Here is an 18,906-nt window from a genome sequence, read left to right as displayed (position 1 = left end):
GCTTTTCAATACATGAACAGTTAAACACGCTATGGTATCACCATGTAAAAGAATACTACCCAGCACTAAATGGAATGAACCGTGGATACACACGGCACAGATGAATCTCAAAAGCATTGTGCTAAGTGAAAGAAGCAATTCACAAAGGCTACATACCATGTGATTCCTTTTATGTGACATTCAGGAAAAGGCAATAGCAGAGGGACAGAGATCAGATCGGTGGTTTTTAAGGACTTAGAATGGAGGAAGGGATTCTCTACCAAGGGGTGCAAGGGAACATTTTGGTGTACAGGAAGTTCTCCAGATGGATTGCAGTGGGGTCTGCATAGCTGCCCAACACTAAGAGAGAACTGTACACCTAAAGGGTGAATGTTACTGTATATAAATTATACTTTGGTAAATGTGACTTCAGAAAAGGGTCAGGTAAGGAACCAGAGAATGATCAGAGTTCTTTTGTAATTATGTGGTCAAGGGAAGGGTTCTCTGAAAAGTTGGCATTTGTGCCATAGCATCCTTTAGTTTAAACCCTCTTAATATTCTATGTGGCTGTTAAGGGTTAACTGTTACTCTAGTAGAACATATTCCTTGTGTTTTCCTAGGAGGCAGGGAGAGTGACCCCTTAGTGATTGCATTAGGCAGAGTAGACAGAATTTATGCACCAAAGAGCAAGAGGATTCTCCTCTTTAAATTAGTGACCATTAGTCACCCCGCAACCTGGATCTTGAGCTCTTTCAGGGAGGCCTGCCTGTTGCTGAGAGGAGGAAGGAAGAATCTGGCCACTGTTCAAGAGAACTAATGTAGGAGAGAGTGAAAACAAATGAAACAAAGCTCACTGTCAGAGCTGAACAGGATTCAGGGTCCAGACACCCAAGCCCCTGTATCTCACATGGTACATAGTTTTCAAAGTTGTTTTCCTGCTCACTCTGTCCCCAGATGGAGCAAATGTTGTGCTTGAATTTTAATGTGAAAAACATTTCCGATGCAGACATTGATCACCCATGTGTTGAGATTTGTGGGGCAAATAAATTTGGTTAAAAAAGGGTGTTTTTCCCCAGGTGATGTGAAAATGTTGCAATAGAAGGCAGAACCCTGAGGATGAAACTTTATTTGGTTTTACACTGAGGAGAGAATCATAAATGGTAATAGGTGTCATGAAACCACTTTAAGGTGTTGCTCACTGATATGGTTTGGCTGCATCCCCACCCAAATCTCATCTTGAACTGTAGCTCCTATAATTTCCACGTGTTGTGGGAGGGACCCAGTGGGAGATAATTGAATCATTAGAATGGTTTCCCCGACACTGTTCTCATGGTGGGGAATAAGTCTCACGAGATCTGATGGTTTTATAAAGGGAAACCCTTTTTGCTTGGCTCTCATTCTGTCTTGCCTGCTGTCATGTAAGATGTGCCTTTCACCTTCCACCATGATTGTGAGGCCTCCCAGCCACATGCAACTGTGAGTCCATTAAACCTCTTTTTCTTTATAAAGTATCCAGTCTCGAGTATGTCTTTATTAGCAGCGTGAGAACAGACTAATACACTCGCTTAGCCTAAAAACACTGCATCACTAACAAAAACAACTATACAACACACAAAGTCCTTGAGGAACATTTCAGGAGGCTATCAGCTGCAAAAGTGGCATAGAAATTCGGAGTTTATGACCTCACACATTAAGAGTTCTGGAGGCCTAGATTTGCAGAATCGGTGAATTTAGCAGCTTATTGATATCAAGGCTCTATGACTGCTCACCGAAATTTTCTGGGCTTTTGCCTCATGGCCACAGGATGGCTGCCAGCACTCTATGCACTGTATCTTCACATCACAGTGTCCAAAACACAACGTCTGAGTGGGTGTCTCTTTGTGTGTCTAATTTTTTAAAATCATTTTTCCCCAGAAAAGCCCAGCAAAAATTTCCCCTCTCATCTCATTGGCCCAAACGAGATCCTATGCCCAATCCTAAACCATCCTTTGCAAATCATGACTCACCCCAATGAAGCTTCGTACACCTTTCCTGAACATATTGCTGCTCAATATCTGAAAAAAGCCCAAAGCCAGGTTTTAAAAATATCTAGCAACATACCCTAGCTTGCATTTGCTGAGAAGATGGACCATGGACTGCTCTGTGCTTTGTGTGGATTACCTAACATTTATAGTACCCTGTGAGCTAGAGATTCCTAATTTGCAAGCTGAGAAAGTTGGGACTTGGAAATGTAAACCAATTTGTCTCCACTTCTCACAGGAATTAGCAGATGTAGAATTCTAATTTTGGCCTCACTGACTCTAATGCTTGAGGTATTAACATTACCCTATGGCAAAGTGTGTGTGTGTGTGACAGGTGATGGACTCATCAGGAGTCCATTTGTAAGGGGATTGTGATATCTCCCAGGAGATAACTCATTCTGAGTGAAGAACGTGGTAGGCATGCCCACACCAACCAGCTAGGAAACTGGTTGTCAGAGCGGATGGGGAATCTGGAATATAGCGTGGTATGTCCCGTATCCGTCTTTATTATCTGAAGCCTTAGAACAGCAGTCCCCAACCTTTTTGGCACCAGGGACTGGTTTCATGGAAGACAATTTTTCCATGGACCAGGGGTTGGGGGCGAATGGTTTCAGGATGATTCAAGTGCCTTGTATTTATTGCGCACTTTATTTCTAATATTAGTACATTGTAATATATAATGAAACAATTACACAACTCGTCATAATGTAGAATCAATGGGAGCTTGAGCTTGTTTTCCTGAAACTAGACGGTTTCATCTGGGGGTGATGGGAGACAGTGACAGATCATCAGGCATTAGATTCTCATAAGGAGCATGCAACCTAAATCCTTCGCATGCACAGTTCACAATAGGGTTCATGCTCCTGTGAGAATCTAATGCTGCTAATCTGACAGGAAGCAGAGCTCAGGCAGTGATGTGAGTGATGAAGAGTGGCTGTAAATACAGATGAAGCTTCACTTGCTCACCCACCGCTCACTTCCTGCTGTGCAGCCCTGGTTCATAACAGGCCACGGACAGGTACCAGTCTGCCTCAGAAGACATCAGGGCCAAATAACCCTCCCCTCAGCTGATACAAAAGTGGAACAACGTGTTAGTTTCCTGAGGCTGCTGACAAATTCCCACAGACTTGGGGGCTTCAAACAATAGAAATTTGTTCTCTCATAGTTCTGGAGGCCAGGAGTCAAGGTGTCGGCAGAGCTGCACTCCCTCAGGAGGCTCTAAGGGAGATATTGTTCTTTGCCCCTTCCAACTTGACAGATGCCAGTGTTCCTAGGCTTGTGGCTGCATAACTCCAGTCTCTGCCTCCATCTTCACCCGGCCATCTTCCCCTGTCTCTCCTGTGTGTCTCTTATAAGGATACTTGCCATTGGACTTAGGGTCAACTCAGGTAATTCAGGATGATCTCATCTCCAGATGCTTAACTTAATTCCATCTGCAAATACCCTTTTTCCAAATAAGGACGCATTCAGAGGTTCTGGGGATTAGAACATAGACATACATTTTGGGGGGCCACCATTCAACCCTTTACAAGCAATATAGGGCTCTTTTGGATTTATGTGACAGACCACTGCCCAAGTTAAAACAAGCCAAAGGGAAATTTGCAAGTTCATGAAAGTGGAAAGCATAGGAGAGGTTCAAGTTTCCAGTGGATGGAAGGCTCAAACAATGTTAGCAGGTTTCTTTTCTATCTTACATTTTGTTTCTCAGCTTTGCTTGTCTCAATTTGACTTTATTTCTTCTGCAGACCTTTCTGATGGGCTGTGACGGTGGCCCCTAGAAACCCTCCACACATAACCTTGCAGTTGAAAAAGACAGTCTTCTTTGATAGCTGGGCAGAAGATTCCTAAGGAAAACTCTGATTGGCCATTTTGAGTCACATGCCCATTTCTGCATGTGTGGTGGGGAGGGGGGCTTTACAGTGATTGACAAACCCACTAGAACTATATGGAAGAGAGGAAGCATAGTTCCTCCAAGGAAGAGCGGCTGGATGGACAAACTAAATATGTCTACTAAGGACATTCTTCTCCCTCCACTATTAAATGAGGTGCAGCTTTACATTTAGAGGGCTCCAGAGGCCTTGCTTCCAAGGGAGATAGCAAATACCACACTATACTGAAAATCTGAGAAGGATGTGGTGGGACCAAGGTGGCACTGAGGAGATGGACTCTGTCATGATCACATGAGGAACCATAAGGAAGATACCCATGTGGAGTCCGCAGAATCCTCACTGAGGAAGACCTCAAGGGAAATGAGATCCTGTGCATATATTTACAGACCGGTGAGCCCTGGAAATAATAACAAAAGATATCTAGAAAAGCCCTAGATGCTTGGAAATTAAGCAACACCCTTCTAAATAATCCATGGGTCTAATAAGAAATCCCCATGGACATTAGAAAATATATTGAACTAAAAATTAATGAAGTTGTGACATATTGGAGCTTGTGGAAGCTGAAGCCGTGCTTAGAGGGACAGCTATGGATATATTTGGGGCAGGGGTTGAAAAAATGGCCTAGACGCAAATTTCGAAAAGATTGAGGCTTGGCAAAAATGGGGGAATTATTGGCTCCTGTAACTGAAAAATCCAAATGGGGGTTCTATTTTCAGGCACATTTAGATCAGGTGTCAGGTATCACCATGAGGACTTAGTGGCATCCCAGCCAGTTTCTCTGCCAGCTTCTCTATTGACTCCCTTCTCAGCCATCTCGTGTGATGGCTCTTGACATCCCCAGGCTTATATCCTCCAAGCTTAGCAATTTCAGTGGAAAGAGGATTCTTTCCAAATAGTTCCAGTACAAGTTTCTGGATTGACTCTGATTCTTCTGGCTTGAGTCATGCCCATCTCTGACTCAATCAATGGGGCAAGGGGATAAAATACTCCCATTGGACTTGAGTAGGAAACAGATGGTTTGTGGACAAATGATCACTAGGAATCAGCATGTGTTTTTTAAAAACAAACCAACATCATGTGTTGTCGTTGTTTTTTAAGGGTATTAGTTTTGTTTTTGATTTTTCTTTGAGGAGGGGACGGAGACTCACTCTGTCACCCAGGCTGGACTGCAATGGCACGATCTTGGCTCACTGCAACCTCCGCCTCCCGGATTCAAGCAATTCTCCTGCCTCAGCCTCCCGAGTAGCTGGGACTACAGGTGCGCCACCACCATGCCTGTCTAATTTTTGTATTTTTAGTAGAAATGGGGTTTCACCATGTTGGCCAAGCTGGTCTCGAACTCCTGACCTGAAGCAATCTGCCCACCTCAGCCTCCCAAAGTGTGGGGGTTATAGGCGTGAGCTACCACGCCCAGTCAAGGGTATTAGTTTTTAAAGTCAGGAGACTGATCTTTGACATGATTTGATTTCCATGAGGCATTTGACAAAGTCTACCATGATACGTTTGTGGGTGAGATGGAATGTTATTCAGAGTATTAATAGCTGGTTGAATTAACCAGCTGGTTGACTGATGGTGATCACATCATCCATTTTCTAACGAATTTCCAAGCCATCTGCTTAGAATTTGTTTATGATTAACATGGCAGGCCATCTCTTCAGTTGACCTTCTTCTGGAGAATTCTGGAGAATTCTCTTCAGTGGGTAACCCAGGTGCTCTGGCAGAATTTTTCAATATTTTTCTTGGGCAAATGTGTGAAGGGAGATTTTTTTTTAGATTTGAAGATAATATGAAGTGGAAAAGATAGAATAATGCCGTTGATATGGGAACATGTTGAATTTGACTAGAATTTCCTTTAAAAGGGATTAAGAGGATTTTAAATAGTCATCAATATAAAAGCCTGCATTTAGATCTAAAAACTCTCTTGTCCAAGTTTAGAATGTGGGAGAAACATAACCAGCAGCAGCTTATGTGAGAAGAGCAGATTGGAGTGAGCCAACCGGGCAACCTGGCTCTTAAGGAAAATAAATGCAGCTCACGCCCAGGGAACTCAGATGACAGTCAGCTCTGACAGTGGGTTCAGTTCCTGGGGCCTCATTTTAAAGGGGATATTGGCAATCTTGAGAGTTCTCCTATCAGGACAGCCCGAATGGTGAGGAATTCTGAACCATCCTGTTGGAATAACAGATGGAAGAACTGGATATATTTAGCCTAGGGAATTAGAGACTGAAAAAAAAGAACAGCTGCTTTTAAATATTAAAGGGCTGTCATGTAGAGGAGAAAGCAGTCTTGATCTTGTTACTCCAGAACATGCACGAAGAGAATGGGAGAAAATTTTAATACAGTAGATTTGACTCAGGATGTGAGAACGCTTCCTAATAAGTCAATTTGTTAAAAGATGGAGTAAGCCCCCATTCCTCTTTGCTAGCCTGCTTTAGCAGATGCTAGGGGAATTTCTTCAGGCAGAGATGGTGTTTTTAGGAGTCCCCAGATATCCGTGTGGGCTGGGGAGATGGAACCAGTTGATTAAAATCTTTTGCTAGTCTAAGTCAGCCCAGGGTGCAGACTCTGAATGGTATGAGCCAGGGTGCAGAAGTGGGGCTGTTGGCTGGCCATGGAAGAGGACCCCTCCACAAATGCTCATGAGCACTGGTGAAGGATAGAGCATCCACTGGGGAAGGCAGCGGGCAGTCTCTTACAGCAATTACCACATTATTTTGCCAAGGGACACACTGAATGCATCTACTGGAATACAGGCCAATAGGAGTTGGATTTTACTGTGTTGGGCAAGCAGGCCCTCCTTGGAAAAATGGTTTGGTTGTGTGGCTTTTGTTTTGCATGCTCTCAGGTGATGCCCTAGGGGGACCTCCCACGAGGAGGTGCAGCGGGCCTCCCTGCGGTGGGTTTGGCACGGGGGCAGGTCTGGCTCTGGTCCAGTAGCTGGCACTGACCCTCACCACCAGCAGCCTAAACAATGCCTGGCCTCCTCTGACTCTAGCAATTTGCAGAACAAACCCACTGGCTTCTGAGGAGGAAGCAGAAGAGGCCACGGTCATGGAGGGATGAATACAGAGCAGCGGCTCCCCTTTTAAGAGGCTGGAAGGGGACCAGGGAAGGGGGGCTATGTCTGTGCCAGGAAGGCAGGCTTATGTACCCACTGAAAAAGCGGGACCCCTGTGAGAGACAGTGACGTGTATGGAAAAGAACAGCCTTGAGGGGCAGCTGGGGCCAGGCTGCCGAAGTGAATTTGTCCCTGCCGTGCAAACCTGTGTGACTTTGGGCAAGTGGCTTAACCTCTTTGTGCCTTAGTTTCCTCATCTACACAAGGGGGGCAGTCATGGCACCTACCTCATAGGGTTGTTAAGAGGATGACATCAATTAATTCTTATTTAAAAAGTACTTGAAACAGTGCTAGGAGCATAGAAAGTGCTAGAAAAGTGTTTGCAAAATGAATCAGACTCAGGTTCCTACTCCAATCCTGCTCCTTTCTGGATGTGTGAATTTGAGCAAGTGCTTCAACCTCCCTGGGCCTCTTCTTCATTCATGAAATGGAAATAATAATGCTGACCTCGCAGGGCCACTGTGAGGATCACACAAGCTCAGCAGGATGGACAGACCCTCCGTAAACAACCCTTGTTAATAGCCACATGCCCCGAGGACAAACAAGATTAAATCCTGGACCTCACAAATGCTTTTTTCCCCAAAGATTCCAAATAAAAACAGGCTCAGAGTGTCAGAGATCATTTTGTAAGAGTTACAAAGAGGCCCTGGAGGGCCAGGTGACCTGAAACAATAATAATAGTAACAATAACAACAGCAGAAGCAGGAAAAACAGGTCCCAGGCCCTGGGCCAAACATTTTACATAGCTTATCCTGTTGAACCCTACTAAGACTGTGAGGCAGGGGGCAGGGCAATTGATGATTATGATGGTGACAGTGATAATAATAATGATCATTTTATAGACGAAAAAATTGAGCCTCAGAATAACTTGTTCCACCTCACACTGCTTTTTAGGGTGAAACCTGGAGTGGAATGGACATCTCTCAACTCCACACCCATGCTCTGAACCACACGGCCTCCTAAGACACTAAAGGCAATTTCATCAGAATGCAGGGGACCCATGAGGAAGACCTCAGGGTGTTCATTGAACACCAAGATTAAAATGAGCCGAAATTCTGACACAGCTAGTAAAGAATTAACTGTGATGATTTCACTCAGTGCTAGGTTCCCCCAAATGACATGCTCCTTGTCACCTGCCCTGCCCAAGGCCTGGCTCTGAATATGTGGATACAGCCACATTTGCTTGGTCTCAGTTGGCTGGAATTTTTTATTGGCCTGGAAGGCCTTGAACCAGAGTTTCATTCGAGTAGAACTAAGCCTTCAAATGCAAACACTCCAGGTCTGGATTGTGCCCGCACTTAAGCCCACTGATGCTGAGGAGCAAAGGGCCAACATCTTTCCCTCTGCTCAGCCTCTGAGCCACACTTGGCTGCTTGCCAGGACAGAAGAGGTGAGAAGGTCCCAGCATGGGAGACTGGGGGCTGTGGGATATAAGTTCTCAAGATGACCTCTTTCTCCCTGGGAGGGAACTTCACAGCATTGCAGGCTATTCTCTGCAAGTAATGTCTCCAAGGTAGGATGGTTAAGAGCTAGAGATATGTGGGCTTGTGGTTGGGGTGGTGGAGGGGGAGTGTAGGAGGGAAGAGAGAGAGGAGGGCATGAACGCCAGATCCCAAATACACAAGGGACTTAATTGTGGTGGGGAAGCTTCAGTTCAGAAGGGGAGGGACAGGAGACCATGAGGCTGGACACGACACAGGAGAAGATCAAATGAAAGGCAAGGCACAGGCCGGGTACAGTGGCTCACACCTGTAATCCCAGCACTTTGGGAGGCCGACCAAAACATCATGGTCAGGAGTTCGAGACCAGCCTGGCCAATATGGTGAAACCCCATCTCTACTAACAATAGAAAAATTAGCCTGGAGTGGTGGTGTGTGCTTGTAGTCCCAGCTACTTGGGAGGCTGAGGCAGGAGAATTGCTTGAACCCTGGAGGCAGAGGTTGCAGTTAGCCGAGATCACACCGCTGCACTCCAGCCTGGGTGACAGAGTGAGACTCTGTCTCAAAAAAAAAAAAAGAAAAGAAAAGAAAAGAAAAAAAAGTCACAGCCACCAATAGCATAATGGGGAGGAAGGGACTTAGAAAAGCAAGCATATCTGGTGAAGATTGTTAATAGCTGAAATAACAGTGATGATAATGATTATGATGATGACTAACATTTACTATGTATTTGCTGTGTGGCAGGCTTGATATTCCTGCTCAACCTCATTTTACAGAGGTATCTCTGGTCATGCGGAGAAGACAGGTAAAGAATAAAGTTACCAAGAAGAGGTTAGTTCGAGTCGAACTTTCATGCTTATCAGAGACCGAGAATAACAACCCTAGTAGACAGGAAGCATCATTGTCTCCAATTTGCAGAAGAGAAAACTCAGACATAGAATTTAATTCACTTGCTCAGGATCACACACTAAGTGGTAAAGCTGAGATTCGAACCTAAGTATTTTGGCTCCAGAGCTCATTGTATCATGGAGAACTGCTAAAGACATGCATGGGCAATTGGCATTAAGGATATGATATAAACATTCTATCTTCCCTGTGAGATCTTCAGTAAAATCAATATTTATCATCAGTTCTTCTAATGCAATGGCCTCTTTCTGGTGCCTGGGAAGAGAGACTGCATCCTGCCTTAAGGTGGACCAGGGATAAAAATAGGCTGATATGGTTTGGCTGTGTCTTCAACCAAATCTCATCTTGAATTGTAGCTCCCATAATTCTCACATGTGGGAGCAACTAGGTGGAGATAATTGAATCATGGGAGTGGTTTCCCTCATCCTGTTCTCATGGTAGTGAATAAATCACACAATATCTGATGGTTTTATAAGGAGTTTCCACTTTTGCTTGGCTCTCATTCTCTGTAGTCTGCTGCCATGGAAGACGTGCCTTTCTCCTTCTGCCATGATTGTGAGGCCTCCCCAGCCACGTGGAACTGTGAGTCCATTAAACCTCCTTTTCCTTATAAATTACCCAGTCTCAGGTATGTCTTTATCAGCAGCGTGAAAACAGACTAACACACAGGTACATATGGAAACAGATAACATTAAGGTCATTCCAGGGCCAGAAAAGAGAGTGGAGTAGGGGGCGGGGAGGGGTGGGGTTCTTTCTAAAGCCTAGAGCAGAGGTAGACTAATCTATCCACACTATATTCTCATGATGCAGCAGTCTCCTTGCATGTCCAACCCAAGCCCAACTCACCATAGCTTCATAGAAAAAGAGTGTGAGATCATTTCTATGTATGTTCTAAAATAGTCAGGACAGATTAGATTATGCTACAATAACAACATGCCCAACCTGCAATGACTTACAGTCAGAGAGGTTTATTTCTTGCTCAAGCTGCCCATCTGTCATGGGTCAACTATATCCCTGCTTCGTGTTATCTTCTTTGGGATCCAGGCTGATGAAGCAGCCCCTTTCTGGACCATTGTCCATCTTGTGGAAGAGAGAAAAGACACACAGCAAACCACATACTAGCTCTTAAAGCTTTTTCCTGGAAGTGACACATGTCACATCACTTCTGCTTGCATTTCTTGGCAAGAGCAAGTCACAATGTCAAATCTGATCTCAGTGGGGGACAGGGGGTAGGGAACTATCCTCTCCTTCGGGAAGGGCCGGAAAATATTTTTGAATGATGATACCATCTATGACAGTCTCAACGCATTAAGCCCTTGAGGACAGACAAAAATTCCACCCCTAGCACCATGACCCCAAAAAATGTCCTTGCCCTTGTTTAGAATGCATCCTAGGGGGAGGAGGGAAGGAGAGGGAAGCGGGAGCAGAGGGGAGCCCCCTGGAGGCCAGTAGCATAAATTAGAGACAAAGGAAAAGGCGACAGCTTAAGCTGGTGACAAGGGCAAGTGCCCTTGGCCCAGGGAGGAGGGCAGGTGCAAAGGAGGTCTGTCCACTCCCAGCAGGAGGGACTTGCTCAGCGGCTTCCTGGGGCTCCAGAAAGGGGGCAGAGAGGAGGGGAACTCTGGCACTGCCTGAAGCTATTGTCTGGTTAGAAAATGGAACAACTATGTCTCTATGACCCAGTTTTAACACTGTGAGTTTGTAAGGAAGCTAGAGGAAACCAACTTTAATCTCTAAAGAAGCTTAACTTCTCCAAAAAGGAAAAAAAAAAAAAAAAGCTTCTCTACAAATGAGTGCAGTACAGTTCCTAGAATAGAAAAAGTCCGTCAGAGAGGGGGCCAGAGGGAGCAGCTCGGAGGGAGCAGCTCGGGGGGAGCAGCTCGGAGGGAGCAGTCCTCTGTCCCCTGAGTTTAGACCTTCCTGAGTTGGCAGGAGGAAGACCAGAGGGCAAGATGACACGAAGGGATGACAATCAGTTGAGGGGCCCGTAGGGACTGCGACCACATTTCTCAACAAAAACCATGGCAAGTACACTTACAAATACATTTGTGGGAACTAGGCCAGAATAGTTTCAATTAGAATTGTCCTAAAAATCTGAGAGCCTACAGGGCTTCTTACAACTCCCCAAAACAAGGTTCTCTCTGAGGGTCCCTCTCTGAAGGTAAATCACTCTGAATTGACCTTTCTATTAGCTGTTTGAGAATATGATCATTTTTAAAGGGTTCTGGGTTAGCTTCCTGGATCTAAGAAGCCCTTTATGAGAAAGTGGTGTGTGGTGTTGGTTGGCAGGAAAAAACAGGTAACATGTGAGCAAACTTTTGACAAGATTTCACACTCATGTTTTTTGGAGACCAATATATGTGCATGATAATAAGCAAAATCACAGCGCAAATTACTTATTGATCCAGTTTGTATATGTTGGTTCAGTTGCTTTAGCAGAGATAAAAATAAGAGTGACTTAAACAAGATGGAATGTTCATTTTTCTCTCCTTTAAAGTTTGAGCTGAACAGGGCAGTTTCGGGAGAGAGGATGGAGGGCAGCTGCTCTGATCTGGCAGGTCATACAGGGATCCAACTTCCTTTCATTTCACTGTTCTACCGTTCCCTTTGGTTACATCCTCATTAGGACTGGTTCATTACCCCAAGTTCACCTTCTAGCCTTGATAAAAGATGTGGAGGGCAAGCAGCTTCCCTGGCAGCTATACACACATCACTTCCATAGCATCCCATTTGCTGGAATTTAGTCACATGACCATGGTTAGGCACTGGGGAAACTGGGAAATGTAGTCTGAGTGGTTCTATAACTACCAGGAAGAAGGAAGCATGAGAGAGAGAGGTTCTCATGGGAGAACCATAGTCAGCAAACAGTAAATGATCTATGTTCCTACAAATTGATAAAACAAAAATTGTGTCTTATAAAGTCTCTAAATAGGGTGCTATAACTAATAACTGCCTTCGTGAGTGTTTTTCCATGCTAAAAGAGTTTATGCATGGTCTTCAGCCCTGGGGCCTCTCTGTGGCACCTCTGAAGGCTTCATAACCATTTACTTGCACAGCAGAGTGAGATGGGAGATGCCCTTTGTGAATCTGCCAATAGGCCATGTGCTGACTGGTCCCAAAGTCTTCCACGGAGAGCAGCCAAAGCCTTCAGAGGTCCTGAGCTGCACCATGACCCAGGGAAGAATTGAGGAGAAGAGGGAGTCCAAGATTGGCTTCCTCCACTGCTGCATCATCTGGGCCCCTGGGATGGCCAAATCTAAAATGCCTCTTATCGAAACCAAGCCTTCTACTTCTTCTTGTACCTCTCTCTACATCAAAGAATCAGGCCCCACTCCCTCCTCCACCTTTCCATCCCTCTTCCTACAGCTATCTCCATGGACAGCAAAAGAAAGTCCCATGCAACTGACAAGATAATCCCTTTAAGTGTTAGTTTGTGTTCGTGCTGCTTCTGTCTCCTCTTACCCTCATTTCAGGCAGGTGGCCAGGCTTGGCAATTTCTCACTGGAGAAGCAAGCTGAGGCCCAGAGAGGGCCCCTTGCTGCAGAGTGAGTGACATCCCTCGGGTCACAGATCAGACAGACCTCACTCAGGTGGTTGACCACCATTCTCTAGCCTCTCCCAGAGCCTGCCCAGTGGTGGGTTAGAGTCCCCACTAGAGTCCTTACAGGCACTCAGGTTTCCACGGAAACTGCAGCATTGTCCTTGGCTGTCCAGGCAGATGCCTCACAATGTCAAAAAAGCAGGCTGGCTATCAGCGGGTGGTGAGTGTCCCGTGACAGCAGGGAGGGAGCGCCCAGGCATCGCCTGCAGGTCTGGGATGGCAGCTGAGGACCAGGGCAGTATCCCTGCAAGTTAAGCTGCTGCTAAAAATGGCAGCAGAGGCAAGGCTCATAAAGCAGAAGGGCATTCAGATTGAGGAGGCTGGCCTCCTCCCTTCTCTAGGGCCCATGGAGCCACTTGCAAGCAGTCAGCTGGCTGGTGCCATCCTGGGCAGCCTGACATTCCTCATCTGTGCACCTCACTGGCAGACTTCTAAGGAGATGGACGGATGAAGAGGAAGAGGACATGGGGGCAGGAGTAATGGAAAGAAGGAAGAGAGGGGACAGGAGAGAGGGAGGGAAAGAAGAAAGGGAAAGGATAAGAGGAAGGGGTAAGGGAAGGAAGGAAGGGAGGGAGGGAAGGAAGGAAGAGGGGAAGGAAGGAAGGGAGGGAGCAGAGGAAGGGAGGAAGGGAAAAAAGGGAGGGAGAGGAGGAAGGGTAGGAGAGAGGGAGGGATTGTCTCCTTAGCCCAGTTTAGGGGGCTCAGGCATTTCCAATTCATACTCCTCATCATCCCAAGTGTTCTGGGTTAAATTGTGCCTCCCTCTGACATGGTTTGGCTCTGTCCCCACCCAAATCTCATCTTGAATTCCCACATGTTGTGGGAGGGACCTGGTGGGAGGTAATTGAATCATGGGGCAGACCTTTCCCGTGCTGTTCTCATGATAGTGAATAAGTCTCATGAAATCTGATGGCTTTATAAGGGGTAGTTTCCGTGCACAAGCTCTCTCTCTTTGCCTGCTGCCATCCATGTAAGACATTGCTTGCTCCTCCTTGCCTCCCGCCATGATGGTGAGGCTTCCCCAGCCACGTGGAACTGTAAGTCCATTAAACCTCTTTCTTTTGTAAATTGTCCAGTCTCAAGTATGTCTTTATCAGTGGCGTGAAAACAGGCTACTACATCCTGCCTGCCAAAAAATGGTATTTGAAGCCCTAACCCTCAATATCTTAGAATGTGACCTTATTTGGAAATTGGGTCACTGCAAATGCAATTAGTTAAGGTGAGATCATCCTGGAGCAGAGTGGGCTCCTCATCCAATATGACTGTTTTTCTTTTTAAAAGACACAGAGGTGCAGGGAGAAAGCCACGTAAGGATGGAGACAGAGATTAGGGTGAGGCTGCTGCAAGCCAATGTCTGGAGCTACCAAAAGCTGGAAGAGGCAGGGAAGGACCCTTCCCCTACAGGTTTCAGAGAGTCCATGGCCCTCCTCACGATTTGATTTTGGCCTTCTGGCCTCCAGAACCAGGAGGCAGTAGACTTCTGTTGGTCTAAGCCCCCCAGGTTGTGGTACCTTTGCCATGGCAGCCCTAGGGAACCTGGATACCAGGTATTCTGACTATCTTCAATCTTACAGTTTTCTTGGAATGAGAGCTGGGGACTTTGGAGAAGGTGACCCCATCATGGAGCTGGGAGATCCTGGTCAGTCATCACCTCCCCTCTTGGGGGTTTGTAGCCACAAGAATGGTGCTCAGTGAAGAGCCCACTTGTAGGGAGGTGACAGAAGAGTGTGAGCCCTGAGCAAGGACATGGGCAGTTGATGGACCATTCGCATCCCATGCAGCTGGAGCAGTCAGCTGACCATGGCCCTTGCTGCAGAGTGGCTAGTGGACACTAGGACAGTGCCCTGCAGCTTTGGAGTGGCCATGTGTTTGGAATCTCTTCAACTCCCTTCCTTCTGGCTTCTTCCACTTCTACCTCTCTACACAAAAGCTCTCATCTCCTCTCCCACAGTTGATTTTGCAGCCAGTTCCAGAGTCCTTGGTTGTCTATTAGAATCGGAGAATAAATCAAAGACCACAGGAATTACCAAAAAAAAAAAAAAAAAAAAAAAGATAGGGGCTCACATTCCCACAGTCTTCCCTGGAGGGGAAGGAGGCTCTTCTTCCAAAATGCACTTGCTCCTTGCAAGAGATGGGGTGCTTATATTCTCGCCTGGGAAAGAGTTTCCTCCCCCCTCCTCCCACCAAGAGCCAAATGACACCAAAAACAAAGATCAGTTTGGAAGGAGAGGAGAGGGTGGGGCAGGCAGTCTGCCTCTCTCAAGTCAACCATAAAAATTATGTCTTCCTTCTTCTTGTGGTCAGGAAAATAATCTCAGGTTGAAAATTTTTAGACGTTTATCTGGATGGAAACTCTGACTTCAAGGCTACTCAGTGGCCTTCACATTAATAGGCCTCTGCTTCTAAAATAGGTTGAAAATCCCTCCACATTAGTGAAGTGGGGGTGCAGGTGGAGGTGCAGCAGCAGCGCTCATGGAACAGGAGCTCTGAGCTTTCCAGATGCCAGGGCAAGGCATGGGAGTCCCATTCTGTCCATCAGAAATGTTGTTTGAGTGCCAATCACCATAAAAACTGTTAACCAAGGATCAAGCCCATGCACTCTATCAAAAATACTGTCTATAAAAACTGACTTGAGTCCTTCTCTCAAAATACCATTTCCTGAGCCCCTCCACAGATCAATCGAGTCTCAATTTCTTGGCCAATAGGGTGCAGGGATCTGAGTTTTCTCAAAAGCTTTCCAGGTGACTCTGATATACTGTGAGCATGAAGTTCACTGGTCTAAGGTCTGTTTACAGAAAGTTAAAGAGAGGAAGAACTCTTACTTACCAAGGTGATTTTTTCTAGAGCAGGAATACAGAGCAACACTTCCCAGAAGGAAAAGACATTCACCCATTGGCCTCCTGGAAAACTTTGTTTCCCTTTTTCTTCCTTGTAGCTTATGAGTCAAGAAGTTTCCCCCGATTAGTCAGGGTTGCGGGATTGATAAGAACAGTCCCATCAGTTTGAACCATGGCCCTTACAAGGGTGAAAAGAAGCTGGTATGGAGTCAATTGCTTCTTGACATGTGCAATAAATCTGACTGAGGAAGCAGCTCAGTTTCCAAACTGAAGAACTCCAAACCAGGGCTATTGGTCTCGCAGAACTCCTGAATGTTCAGATGATCACAAACCTCATTGATCTTGTCCAAGATAGCCTATCTTGCTAGGAACAAGACTGCAATTAAAACGTGAGACTCATAAGAGAGGAGTACAAATCCTACTCTCTTATGGAGACGGCAAAAAGAAATAAAAGCATTGAGGCCAGTTGCAGTGGCTCACGCCTATAATCCCAGCACTTTGGGAGGCCGAGGCAGGCGGATCATGAGGTCAAGAGATCAAGACCATCCTGGCCAACATCGTGAAACGCCATCTTTACTAAAAATACAAAAATAAGCTGGGCATGGTGGCATGTGCCTGTAGTCCCAGCTACTTGGGAGGCTGAGGCAGGAGAATCGCTTGAACCTAGGAGGCGGAGGTTACAGTGACCCAAGATCGTGCCACTGCACTCCAGCCTGGTGACAGAGGGAGACTCTGTCGACAAAAAAAAAAAAAAAAAAAAGCGTTGAAAAATCAAAGAGCAAGTATGATGCAGAATGGAGAGAGAAGTGCATCTATATGCTCAAGTTCCTGGGATGCCCCTCCCTGGTGAGCTAGCTGCCCCTGCCAACTTCACCCAGAGTTATTCATAATGACAATGGCTGCCACTATGGAGGCCCACCATGTGCCAGGGACTAAGGTGCAGACTTTTGTAAATACCATCTCGACTTTTTGTAATAGCACTACCATTTTCCCCATCCTATAGAAGGAAACAAAGAAACAGCAACAAGAAAAAACTCACAGGTCCAGAGTGGTAAAATAATACGCTCGAGGCCATTTAGCCAGTGGCATGCTGGTGTACAAATCCCGATCTTTCTAAGTCCCAGGACAGCTATTCTTGCCACAAAGTCTCCCACCATGTCTTACACTTAGGGAGCCATCCAGGTCAGAACCTGCATGAGAGATTCCATCTCCTTTACTACTCTGAAGAATTTTATTGCTACACGTTGGACTTCTATAACAAAATTTTTCCATAATACAATGGCTTAAATGAGATAAAGGTTTCTTCCCTTTGAAAAAGTCCTGGCAAGAGGCTCAGGGTCGCAGGTGAACTCTGTGTGGACCCAGGCTCTTATCATCTTGTTGCCTTACCATCTGTACAGGCTTCTTCTTGAACAAATGATCAAAGGTGACTCTCCACCACCTCCACATTCCAGCCCAGGAGAGAGGGAAGAGGAAGGAATGCAGTGTATGCCCCTTTCCTTTTATAGGAACACCCTAGAAATTGCACACACTGTTTTCCTCACATCCCAGTGGGCTTGAACCTGACCATACAATTAGTCATATTTAGCCCCAAGAGAGGCTGGATAACTTAGTTTTTGACTGGATTGATCAAGCTGAAACTTTTATTACTATAGAAGGGAGTGAAAGATATTGTGGGAGGCAATAGCAGTCCCCACCACTATAATAAATGGAAAAGATTTCTTTTCTTTTTTTTTTTGAGACGGAATCTTACTCTGTCGCGCAGGCTGGAGTGCAGTGGCACAGTCTCGGCTCACTGCAACCTCCATCTCCCGGGTTCAAGTGATTCTCCTGCCTCAGCCTCCTGAGTAGCTGGGACTACAGGTGCATGCCACCACACCCGGCTAATTTTTGTATTTTTAGTAGAGGCGGGGTTTCACCATATTGGCCAGGCTGGTCTGGATCTCCTGACCTCATGATCTACCTGCCTTGGCCTCCCGAAGTGCTGGGATTACAGGCGTGAGCCACCGCACCTGGCCTTTAAAGATTTCTTAACTAGAGCACATACAGAAAAAATGGAAGCTTGTCCTGGAAGTGGGAATCACCAGCTGACCTGTCTTCCAGCTTGTGCTCATGGTCTCCATAGTAACTGCTCTATTTGGATCCTCAAGCCGAAGGACTACTTCACCTGTTTCATCATTGGTTTCTTTAGCCCCTGTCTCTTTCTAATACCATTTTTCTGCATCAACAGCATTCTAAGTTGCATTGTAAATTGCAAATCTAATTACGTCACTTCCCTGCTTAAATCCTTTTGATGGCTCTTCACTGCCTGTAGGATCAAATCCAATCCACTTAGCAAAGCATTAGTATCTTGGTCAGTTTTTAACTCTCATCTTCTGCTGCCCCTACATTATTACTCTAAGCTCTGAGCAGATGGAGACATCAGCAATTGTTCAAATGCTACACTCTCATCCTTCTTTGCTTTGGATGTGATGTTTCTTCTGCATGGAAAGCCCTTCCCTGCTTTGTCCTTCTGATAAGTGGATTCAGCTCAATCTTCCAGGGTTGAGGCTCAAGATGTAGCTTAAATATTCTTCCTTTGTGCAGCTAAGCTCCCCCTGAAGCCCTCAGGCAGAGTCAGTCAAAGAGAGTAGTGGAAAGATGCCAGGTGTTATAATCAGTGGGATCTAGATGCAGAGCTCGTCTCTGCCACTTACTAGCTGAGTGAACATGGGCAATTTCTTAAACCTCATTTTTCTTATCAATATGACAGAGCTAATCATACCTACACCATGACTTTACTGTGAAAAATAAAATATGCATTATATAATCCCTGACACATAAAAGATGTTCAGCTCTTCCAACTATTATTAATATTATGACTCTGTATATGATTTAAGGTAAAGCTAAGCTGCTGTAACAGAAATACCCTAATAGAACTTCTGGGGAAATTGAATGATCTTGATCTTGATAGTGGTTTGGGTTATGTGGGTGTAATATTTGTCAAAGCTTAACAACTACACACTTAAGATTTATGCATTTCATTGTATGTAAGTTTTTTCATCAGAAGAAAAAGTCTAGTTAATAATTTGCATGCCAAAGTATTTAGGTTGAAATGTAGAGAGGTCTGCAATATA

General features: G+C 45.5%; 1 long non-coding RNA gene across 1 annotated transcript in view; it reads left to right on the top strand.

Moving 5' to 3' along the window:
- The window catches only part of LOC134729723 (uncharacterized), a 158,238-nt gene extending 139,596 nt beyond the window's left edge, over window positions 1–18,642 (top strand). The window contains exons 3-4 of the long non-coding RNA XR_010111082.1: window positions 7,902–8,397; window positions 9,191–18,642. This is a non-coding gene — a long non-coding RNA (uncharacterized LOC134729723). The remainder of the gene's footprint in view (window positions 1–7,901; window positions 8,398–9,190) is intronic.
- The last annotated feature ends 264 nt before the right edge of the window (window positions 18,643–18,906 follow it).

This window comes from Pan paniscus, chromosome 22 (genome assembly GCF_029289425.2).
Source record: "Pan paniscus chromosome 22, NHGRI_mPanPan1-v2.0_pri, whole genome shotgun sequence".
Taxonomy (NCBI): domain Eukaryota; kingdom Metazoa; phylum Chordata; class Mammalia; order Primates; family Hominidae; genus Pan; species Pan paniscus.
This window is presented reverse-complemented; position numbering and strand designations above follow the sequence as displayed.